This window comes from Semicossyphus pulcher, unplaced genomic scaffold, assembly GCF_022749685.1.
Source record: "Semicossyphus pulcher isolate SPU_LCO1_2020_fin unplaced genomic scaffold, fSemPul1.0.p SCAF_16, whole genome shotgun sequence".
Lineage (NCBI taxonomy): Eukaryota > Metazoa > Chordata > Actinopteri > Labriformes > Labridae > Semicossyphus > Semicossyphus pulcher.
The window spans coordinates 11,356,867-11,366,942 of NW_027211670.1; positions in this window are offsets into that span (position 1 = coordinate 11,356,867).

Consider the following 10,076-nt stretch of genomic DNA (forward strand, 5'->3'; position numbering starts at 1 on the left):
GGAAGTGGCCACTGGGAGGAGGGTGGGAGGAGGGCCAACCACAGAGTTGCTGCAACTGAAACAGTCCTTTAGACTGTGCATGCTGAGGTCGTTGAACGCACTTCCCCTGTGCAATAATATTTCTCCTTATTTGTGTTTCTAGTAGCAAACAAGAAATCACCTTCACAGAACTTGACTTGAACATTTCAGATGGTGACGGAGCAAAGGAGGACAAAACTGGAAAATTACAACATAGCAAATTCTACCCATAACATGAATCATTTGCTCTAGTATTACAAACAAAAAGACCGAGATTACAAATAGAGTGAATTCAAAGAAACTGAAAGTAAATGCTTCCATTAGATTATAATAAAGGGGTCTAATAAACTACAGTGTATAGGTTAACAGAAACCTATGTGGCTCAAAATTCAGAGTCTCAAATTTACTACTACAAATTTTATACTAACATTTAGAGTAAAATCGAAGATCTGTCTCAGACAACCCAAGATAAAATAAAGACAGCATACACAAGACCACAATGAAACTTAAAGCAAACCCAGATTGCCATTTAAAACAACAGCTTTGGTAACTGTCACGAGTTATCTATATTCAGAGTTTAGAATCGTTTCCCGTTTTTAATTTGTCGTTTTGTCTCTCGTGCAGATCCACTTCCTACCTTGTCCTTTTCCCGCTTGTGTGGCCCGGTCCCAATCTCCACCCTAAAGCCTAAGCACTGAACACTCACGGACGTGTATGGCGTCAGGCGTGCAGTGTGTGAGTCAGTGAGGGTTTGAGAACTGCATCAAAATGAGGAATGGAACACACTATCATGGCATCACACATTTCTTGAAAACGAGATGGGCTAGTAAATCTAATAAGGAAAAAAAGCCAACCTCCAGCATGTATCTGTGTGTCTTACACTGTTTAGATAGAATAAGCACTGAGCACTCACACACTTAACAGGAACGTGCTTCAAAGTCTGTGAGTGTGGAGATTGGGTTTGGGCCTATGATTATGTGCCCTGCCCTTTTTGTTTGCACCTCCTCACCTGTGCCTAATTAGCCTCACCCCTCAGAGTATTGAGTCCTCCCATGTCTCTCAAATCTCAAATCATGTACTCTCTATATTTTGGTATCAGTATGTTTTTTAAGATCATATACTTTTATATACTTTAAAGATTTCAAGGAATTCTTTGATGTTTAAAAGAAATTCATTCCGTCTTGCACTCAAAAATAGCTGTTCCTGATATCGAGTGTTGCACCTGCAAGTTAAGGTGACCTTGGCTCAATCACCATTGTGGTACTTCATTTGGCGATAGATAGTGACTTAAGAGACATTTATTTAAATTAGGGCTGTCAAAGTTAACGCACATTCCCTTTAACGACACTATTTATTTTGACGTGCAATTAACGCATGCATGCTCTATTATTATGACCCTCCTCCCGCCCCGTAGTTTGTGAAATCAGCATGCGATTCAGCCGTAATGTTGTGAATAGCAAGCAGAAGCAAACCTCCGTGAGCAGAAATGGATAAAGAAAAGGCTCTTTTAAATGTCAAGTTCAGCCTCAAAGCCCTGCTAGATGGTTCTCTGGACAAGACAAAAGTTCTTTGTATTTACTGTTGATGTGAACGGAGTTACCGCCGGAGTGTTAAATACCCCTTACTGGCCCAAGCACACAGCTGATGCAGAGAGACCCAGGTTGTAAAAAATGTCTTAAAGGGATTAAACTTTTACTAAAATACTAGAATGTTATTTTTATCTCCTACTGCAGACTCAATGACTTATTCCATTCAGGTCAACATGCCCGCCTGTTGTTGCTTGTTGGACTTCAGTTTGCTATGTTGTGCTTTCAGCATATTTTTTGAACAATCAGTGCCTTTGAGGTTATTCTGTAGAATATTCTGGACAGTATTTGTCATTGTTTTCGAATGCTGCAATAATAATATTAACATACATTTGCATAAAGGAAGCATATTTGTCCACTCCCATGTTGATAAGAGTGTTAAAAACTTGAAAAATATCTCTTTAATATCTTGTTGTACATTTACAACAGGTAAAAAATGTGCGGTTAATTTGCAATTAATCGCGATTCAATATTTTAATCGATTGACAGCCCTAATTTAAATGAATCGTAAAATAATTGAATCAATAATTTTATAAAATATTTTGAAAAATGAATTGAGTGCTTCAGAGTTAAAGCTTTACCTAATAAGCTACTTGCGAGAGCCAGTGAAGCCTCACAGAGATCAGAACCAGTGGTGCATTCAGGTACAATAATAAATTCTAAACATAAGAGTAATACTCTGGAGCGTCCTGTGAGTAACAGGTCATACAGGCTTGTGTAAAACAAATTGTGCAACTTTTAAAAAAGTATCGAGAACATGTGATCCCTTCTCAACTGAATGACAGTTACCTTATTAATTTGATGCAATGACATGATTCTGCGTTTAATTTGATATATCCACAATTAAATACTTTTGGAGCATGCAATGACTTATGGGATACTGAAGGCAGCAAACAGTATTAAGACCTCCTTTTAAGAAGTATTCTAAGAAGCCTTTGGTCACTTTTTTAAACTTGATTAGATATACAGCACACATCACAGCATATGTGAAAATGTTATTAATGCATCAAAGAAACTACTTCCAATTGCATTTTGCGTTTGTGTTCGTGACACTAAAGTAATAATAGATTATCAGAGATAACCATCAGAATATTTTGTTTCTGGGAAATGATCGAGAAACTGTTTGCGGCTGTTCCATCCTCACTCAGACTGAGAACAGAAACTAGTTGAGCTGTTCCTATTTGCAGTTGTTGGTGACTGCTGTCACCGCAGAGTGAGGGAGGGGTGTGAATCAGAATGACAGAGGTTTTCAGGGTTACAGTTTTTCACGATTGCTAATACCAGCTTAAAACCTTTACACATTTTCTCAAAACTTTGGACACATAACCAAAATTCAAAACTACATTCGACAAAATGAAACGATGCTTTCAGATCATACACACAGCGAGTCAATATATAAACACTACAGAGCATTCATTAGACACTACATTGACAACACAGCATCCAGAGAATGTAGTTACAGAAACAGAGTTTATTGTAGGCCTGTATTGTAAATGCATTTAGCAAAAAAATATATAGTAACCACAATCATACTCAACACTGATTGATTCCATCCATTGTTGGTATCAACATTCAGTGCACTCTGAACTTGCTTATATATATTCTGCTCAGTTGGTTTGATCACATCATTGGAAACAAGTGTGAACAGTTTTGAGTGTTTCAATCATGACAGCTGTGTTGTAGTTTGCTGTGTCCCAATCCAGCGGCTGCAGCCTTCGAAGGCCGTATTTGAAGGCCGATTGCGTCACAGAAGCATGTCGAAGGCTGTCCCAATTCGAAGGCTCCTTCAGATGTGGCCGACTAACGCGTCCTCCATTTCCAAGGCTGCAGAGGATCCATCGGGTGCATCCTTTGCGGACCGACATATGCCGAGATTCATTGCACGCCAATTCAAAGAAATGGTGGACTTTTACGCAGCTGAGGATTACACTTAAAATGTAAAAGGTTTTGGTTTCAACTCAATCAAATAGCTAGCTATACACATTGAAACAAATTATCTTTAAAATAATAGGTTAACTTACTCGCATTAGTTATGCTATCTAGTTAGCCCGCTAGCTACCTGCTGCTAAGCGACAGGAGCGGCGTTTGGTGATGCAAGGGTAGACCAGACCGTCTCATTTCAGTTCTGCTTTAACGGTCTACGCAGGCTATGAATGGAGCATCCTCCGTTGACCTCCTCTGTCAAAGGCTGCAGCCTCTGGATTGGGACACTGCTGTTGTGTTAAACTTTTGCAACACATGTGCATCACAGTGCAGAATGTGTTTTAGCGTGTGAGAATGTGTTTAGAGTCTTGCAAAAACAGTGGATGAGATTTGCAAACTGTGTCTAACTACCTGAACTTGTTTTAGGTTTTGCCAAAAGAGTGGTTGATTCGACAAATGGGTTTAGGTTTTCAGATTACTTGTGAGAACCATCAATCAACATCAGTTATCAATAAGATGTGATGTTGTCTGAACTCGCTCAAAAGCATCCCTGATCAGGTTTAAATATCAATGTTACACTCTACAGCATTTTGATTTAGTTTTATAGCACACGGTCAGCTGTGTGCCAGTCATCTCAGGTCACTGTGTTTTGGATGTGGAATGAGATACTGCTGATTTCAGATGAAGACTGATGCAAACTGTCAGTCTGGTCAGCAACTTCTGCTTTTCTGGTAAAATGGTGTGAGATGAGAACTCGACAATACTGTAACTTACACAGACTCCTCTCCTGCAGCTGAAAGTGCAAAACTTGAAGCTGGCCTGCTGAAAAAGCAACAAGAGACGCGCCCCTGGTTTGACACATTGCAGAACTGTTTCTCAGAATCCAAACGAGGGGGAAACACGCTTTTGACGAGTTTGTATGGTGAAAACACATCTTGCATAACAACCTTTCTAAGAGCTATTTTTAAAGGGCTAAACAGAAAGCAGTGAAGTTATTTCTGTCGTGGAAAAAGAAATGTGTTCACAAGTTGTTACAGTTACATGAAGTGGCCACCGGAGTCCAGCAGTGCACCAGTTTTTCTTGAGAAAAGAATGCATGAATGAGGCCTCGCAGCAGGTTTGAGCCCATTTTTCTCTAACTGTTTATTCAGAGGAAACTGATTGAACTGTTTTAAAACACAGCAGAAGTATTCCATCTCAAAAAACTGATTGTTTTGTCAGAGGAGTGTTCATCTAAATTTGGTTGACGACTGTTGAAAGCCTTCAGAGTCTTTCACATACACTGAAATCTCACAGAAAGCATTTTAAGTTTCAATCCAGCGATTTAAAGAAATACCTCCTCTCTGCTTTGCAGATTCGATTTTATAAATCAATAACTGCTCTCTGACTCTGCCCTCCCCTCTCTTCTTTTCCTTTTCTCTCCGTCTCTACTTCACCCAAAGCAAAGTAACTACACTCTCTCGAACACACAGAGAAAAAATAAATAAATAACAAACGTAGCCAGCATAATCTTACTACTGTTTGCTCCATCTGCCCGTGACCCACTTTTCTCTCCTTGCCTTTGGCATGAGAGCCGCTAACACAGAAAGCAAGAGGGAAGCTAGCTTCTCAGAATAAGGACGTTGAGCAATGAATGCAGAAGATGTGGTGAATGTACACCATCGAGTGGTGCGCAGTGAAAGGAGAGCACCCACTACAGCTCTTTTCAAGGGTTTCAATGCAGGTGTCATGTCGTCCTTAAGAGGCTGGATCCGGCAGGACTCATACAGCTTCTCTTAACGGAGTGCACTTTTGTGTGCATTAATGTATTTCAGCCCAGCTCGCCTTCCTCTGTCCTCCATCCTTCTCTTCAGTGGGCTCTAAAAGCAACCAGAAAGAGAGCACAAGGACAGTTTTTCACTCCAACTGCTTAAATGTATTTAACTGAAATATTATATATGCTTACTTGGTATCGTCAGAAATATCCAGCATAAGAGTACTGGATGTTTTCCTGAGTATGTGTCGGTACTTTGACTTTAGTTTTTTGGGTTTTTTGGGAATATTCTTTCATCCAACTGCTTTCAGTTTAGAAACAGACGGAAATAATTGGGAAGGAAGAGGGAATGGCACGTAATAAGACTTCCCCAAATTAACCCAATGTCTTTGGGGTTACACTGTATTCTACTGAAACATTTAGGTACTGACCCCTGCTGTTGTACAGAGTCATTGGTGCTAAGATCAAATTAAATTGTTTTAAGTCCTTAAAGTACAGGTTACATTTAATAGTTTGTACTGTTTGTAGCTGAGTTTGGAGCTAATCTATTCCAATATGTGTCCCAGATATCTGGTTATGTCAGATCCAAACTCACAAACATGTTTGACATTAACGATAGCAGGACTACAATAACCATTGAGACAAATCTAAAAGAAAACATAGCTGCTAACAGTTTAGCCTAGCCTAGCAGGCTAACATTAGCTAGCATACCTCTGTTGACAGAACAGGTACTTTCTGGCATCTGGTTCTGTGAAGATTAGAAATACAGCATGGCGACATCCACCCAAACCACGTCAGCCTTCTGCTTTTCTTTCCTTCGAACGCAACAGCAAGTTCGTCAGTCTCTGTTCATTGACATCTGCGTCCCTGGAAGATCATACGAAATCACATGTGGTGGCAAATTGCTCACTTTAGACCACAAGATCATCTCCTGTAGCATTTGTTGCACCATGATCTTCAAGTGGTTTAGTCTGTGCATGTATGAGATAACAGATGTAGTTGATGCAACTGTATTTCAGCCTGAGCTCGGCCTACGATGTTGTCATATTAGACGGTGTGTTTTCTGAGGACATGGAGTATTTCAAAACCAAAAGCAGCTATGAGGAACTTTCTCTTAGTGTAGATTATTGTCGTCTCTGTGGACAAAGCGGTACATCTTATCTCTTTGCTGATTTTCTCCTGTACATGAATCTTTTCTTTTAAAGGAGTATGTTTTGAGTTAATTGATAGGACAGTGAAGATGGAAATGTGGGGAGGAGAGAGAAGGGCTGATGGACTAGTGGCCGATGCAGTGAGGACACTCTGTACTAGGGCTGCACGATGTATCATTTAACAATGACGTGTGCAGGTGCAAAAGTTGCATTGCAGGATGTGCAATAGTGAAGCAAATTAGGTGAAATATGTCAAGCTGCAATTTTTTTGTTGCTCTGTGCAAAGAGAAAACTTGCCGGTTTCTCGCTTTAACTGACTCATCTACAGGAACAGTCCGTCTGATATCACATTAGTGCAGCTCTCTCAGAGCAGAGACGTGACAGCTGAAACCGGTGCTGGTTAAAAGCTGTGGCCACATGAACTGCAGTTTCATTTAAATAAAAGTCACTATCTATCGCCGAATGAGGAAGCACAATGGTGATTGAGCCTATGGCCCACTGATGAAAGCCTTTGCATTTGCAGTATATTGTATTATTATGGACTGGCTGTCTGTGGCGACATTCACGGAAAAAATCACAAGCTCAGTTAGTGACGCGTTTTCCATCACCCAGCAGTGGTTGGTCTGCCAGAGAGGGTAGGCGGAGCTAAGCGGCTGCTTTTCCAGCCTCTTCAAGTGTTGCGAGTAAACAGTAATCTACTATGGCTGAACAAACAAAGAAAAGAACGATGACTACAGATACAACTTCAACAATAAGTGAAAATCCAAACAAGATTAACAAATTCGACGCTTAGATGAAGGCAAACATTCTAAAAAGGAAAGTGACCCTCAGCGAGGAACATCAAGAGTTACAACCGTGGACGTCACACATGCAACACTGTCTGGATATCTGGGAAGTGTGCGCCCGCAATTACTATTAATCACCATAGGTGCCGCCAAAGAGACTTTCGAGATGTCCACTTTAACATTGGATTTTATGGGGTTGAATAATGTTCTGCCTGTCAAATCTTAATTACTGACCGTTACTGCATGTTGAGCCGACTCGCCAATGCTCTCCTCTATATATTTTCTCTCCTCATCGGTGATGGTGGGATGGAGTGCTGGACTTGAAGTTCGATGACTACAGATACAACTTCAAAAGTAAGTGAAAATCCCAAAACAAATTTGACGCTCAGATGAAGGCAAACAGTCTAAAAAGGAAAGCGACCGTCAGCGAGGAAAATCAAGAGTTACAACCGGAGCCAACCGTGGACGTCACACATGCAACACTGTCTGGATGTCTGGGAAGTGTGCTCCCAGAATTACCGTTTATCGCCATAGGTGCCGCCAAAGAGAACGAAACTGAGATCTTTGAGATTACCACTTTAAACATACATTTGAACGCCGTTAGAAATGGTTGATGACATACAGTATAAGTAGCACAACTGCAGCCCACAAATCTGTTTGTATTTATTTTATAAATAACGTGTCTCTTCACCTGATCTCTCTCTACTTTGTCATGCGGGTGTCAGAGTCTGAACCAAGAGTTGTAAAAGTAGGAGAGTGGTTTGTTTTGTTAGAAGCAAAAAGACTTAAACCTCCCAGATATTAAAAAGTATGATTGTTAATTGTTTATATAAACATTAAAATGCACTGCGTTGATCTGGTATAATTTCCTGTATTTTATAAAATCGCAATAAATATCGCAGGAAAGAAAAGATATCGCATTATCAGTTCTTTCCAACATCGTGCAGCGCTACTCTGTACTTGGGGCGCCTGCTCTACCGAGCTAAACCAGCACCCCGGATGCCTTGTATTTCCTGAAGAAAAATCTCCTCCTGCTTCCTTTTAACTGCCTGACACTACACTCACTGTGAAACTCTGCCCTGGAAAATATATACAAAGTCTCTTTTAGTCTCAAAGCTGTACATTGCTTCAGCGTTATGCAACCCACTGACAGGCATTGAAATTAGCTATATAGAAAACGTCAATCTGCTCGCTGATGGTCGGGCTCACTTTGGTTGCTCATATAGATGTGTCAGTGTTGTATACTTTTACATGACCAGTTAAAAGCACTCCTGGAAAAAGCCACTGTCAGTCAAAGCTGGTGTTCTCTGTAATCGACAGAAGCAATAATATTTGAAATTGGCGCCATAGCTGTGGAGAAAGTCGTACAAACAGCTTGTGGTTTCGCCCATTCTACATTCCTACAACACCCAGCATGCATTGCGCCCCTCCCTCTGAATGGAATGGCCCAGCGAGAGACGCTGCGTGTTTTCCACGCAAAGACATTGATCGCTGCAGGCAATGGCTCAGAGCGGTACAGAATCGGAAACACGACAAGAATATACCGGATCTAAAAATCTTCAGGTCTGCAGTCTACATTTCAAACCTGACTATTTTTGAACAAGACATGACATCGGAGGCGGGCGTCATAGATTGAGGAAGTGTAGTTTAGCGAGCTCCCTGGCCTCCGCCAGATGATGGAGGTTTTCCAGGGCCCATTAGAGAAGTGGATAGCATCCTCCAAAGGCACAGAGCCAAATTACATTTTTTCCCTGCCATTATGGCATTAGCTCCCCATAATAGCATGATCGGACTGAGGTTGAAAATTGGCGAACTGGCCCTTTAAGTTTTAGCACCATGTTTAGGCAACTCTGTGTAGTTCTGAATTTATATCTGGTTGTGTAAATCAAGGTGCGTCACCAGGACCCACAGTGCTGTAGTTACTTGCCTTCCTTGTAAAGAAGGGATTATGATGTCATGGCGTGTACTGTATGTCTAATTTGTCACTGCTAAGAGCGTGACAAACAAAATGCCACTCAGCTCCACCGTCCTGGGAGATACCACAAGGGGAGAGCGTGATTAATGTGACCAGCCCCTTTAAATGACAGAGCATCATTCCTCCAAGTTTGTTCAAAGTCAGAGCGGTGGTCGGTCACTCTCTTGACAGATTCATGAAGAGTGCACACACTGTTACACAATACGTAGCTGCAATATCTGTCACCATCTTTTATCTGTACCGCAAAGGTGATAAGATATTTCATGAATGGAAAAACTCAGTTTTTTATTTATTTTATGTTCAGATTCAAAAACAAGGGGAACAGTGAGGTGGCCTGAATCCATCCACTGTACGCGTGAGAGGTGGGGAGATAAAAGGGAGAGTATCATGGGCATATCATGGGCCGAGTGTTTGATTGATAGGGTGACGGAAATAATGAGCGAGAGGGGAAAGGAGGAGAGGGAGGAATGTGGTAAAACATTGAGAGGCAAAAAGACAGAGAGTGGGAGAGAGTGATGTAGGAAATTGGGGATAATTGAGTTGAAGAGCACTTGGCTGAGGGAAAAAAAGAAGCCGTCACATAGAGGATGAAGAGTCGGCACACAGTGGAAGTACAAAGAGAGGACGGGGAGCGAAGGAGAGAGATCAATCTAACAGCTGAAGCGAGAGAGAGAGAGAGAGAGAGAGTGCGCCGTGCTGCAAAGAGAGTGCATGAATGTCTGTGGTAGAGAGAGAGAGAGGGAAGGAGGGAGGGGGAGAGACGGCTCTACCGGGGCACAGAGTAGGTGAAAGTGTGTGTGTGTGAATGAAAAAGAGAAAGAGAGGCTGCACAATAGAGCGGCTCAGGCTGCCTCACGCCGATGCACATTTAGAAGGCGTGAAAAT